Source organism: Cryptomeria japonica, chromosome 1, assembly GCF_030272615.1.
Source record: "Cryptomeria japonica chromosome 1, Sugi_1.0, whole genome shotgun sequence".
Taxonomy (NCBI): domain Eukaryota; kingdom Viridiplantae; phylum Streptophyta; class Pinopsida; order Cupressales; family Cupressaceae; genus Cryptomeria; species Cryptomeria japonica.
This window is the reverse complement of record NC_081405.1, coordinates 709,913,936-709,915,565: the sequence shown is the minus strand read 5'-3', so window position 1 is coordinate 709,915,565 and position 1,630 is coordinate 709,913,936.

Here is a 1,630-nt window from a genome sequence, read left to right as displayed (position 1 = left end):
AAATGTTGTACAAACAAGGAAGTCAAATGAGGACACTGCAGGATGCAGAAGGCAAGATGCCACTCCACCGGTAAGTGGAACTTATCTTGAGGTATGCATGATATACATCATGATTCTTTGAGATAAGAGAGATGTGGTAAAGGCATGTTGAAATGCCGATTTAGAGGGAATATAATGTATTTGTCATCTTGACAAACCGATTGTGATATGGTCCTGGCTGATCAAGAAGAAGGCAAGGCTAAGCAGATGCAAACAGAAGAAGTGGCTTGACTGAAGCTGGTGTCTGGTGAAGGTTGGTGACAGAATGTCATCAAGGAGGTTTACCGATATGTAAGTCCACCGATAAAGTGAGCAAGGTACAGATGCAAATGTCTTCCCACTTTGTGGGAATAAGCATGCTCAAGAGAGATATGTCTGACGATCGGTCAAGGTGTTCCAACTGCATTTTAGCTGAGTGCAGACATGACGAGGTAACTAGTAGTGTGTGAGATACCGACAGGGTTAGAAAACCGGCAGGAAAGAGGAACCAGTAAAGGGTTTTGTCAATGATCCTATTAGACCGACATGAAGAGCCAAGCTGGTAGTTGGTCGATATGGATGCCACTTGGAGTCAAGGTGGTGAACTTGCATTCGGATAAGGATGGAATGTACACCAATAGGGTAGTTGCAGGGTTGGTTGACATTAATGGAAGGTCCCACAAATCATGGGACATGTTGCAGAGTGGTTGCAGGGGTTTGAGGATCGAGGTCTGGAAGACAACTTTGAGCCAACTAAGAGTGATTGAGGAGATCAAGGCAGATGAAGGAAACAATAGAACCAAATCTTGGTGTTTGACCAAGAGACCAACCGATAGGGTAAAAAGAAGATCGCCAGAGATGGAAGGCGTGATCTAGGGGGCACGTAAATGGTGAAGTTTTGCAGACTAGAAATCTAAAAGATCAGATCAGACAGGATTTGATTGGATTCGATTTACCTCAAGGATGGTGAAGAAACCCTAACCGCCTAGAATTTGAATTATCTTTTGGCGGGAAACCAATCTATAAATATGAAGGGCAAATACATTGTTAGGTGTTGTTGAAGAGAAAATACATTGTGCTATTGCAAAGTGACTACTTCCGCATGTGGGAGCAAATCAGCCAAGTGCTCAAAGAGTATCTGAGGCAAGAGGGAGAGTAAAGGGCAGAATTGGTAGTGGTCATACCAGCAGAGCAGTAGTGAAGGAGGTTGCAGAAAAGGTAGACATAAAACTGGCAAAGAGTTGTACCGGTAAAGAGCAAAGATTAAGGTGGAGATCCAGCAGAGCAGAAGAAGAGGAGAGATGTACCAATGGGGCTTACCAGCAGAGAAGCAACAGGTCAAGAGCAGCAAGAGAAGTGAGTTGGTGTTGCAGAGAAGGTATCTTACTGTCAGAGTAAGGTATATGAAATGGTTGCAAGATTCACTTGTAACAAGATAACTACTTTTGTATTTGAAGTTTATTTTAAGAACACTGAGTTGTAGCTCGATGTAGGGGCTGTAGCTCCTTTGGGTTGTAGCCCATAAAGTCAGGGGTTGGTGCTCCTTTGTGTTGTAGCCCATAAAGTCAGGGGTTGGTGCTCCTTGGGTTGGTGCCCTAAACTTTGTAATAGT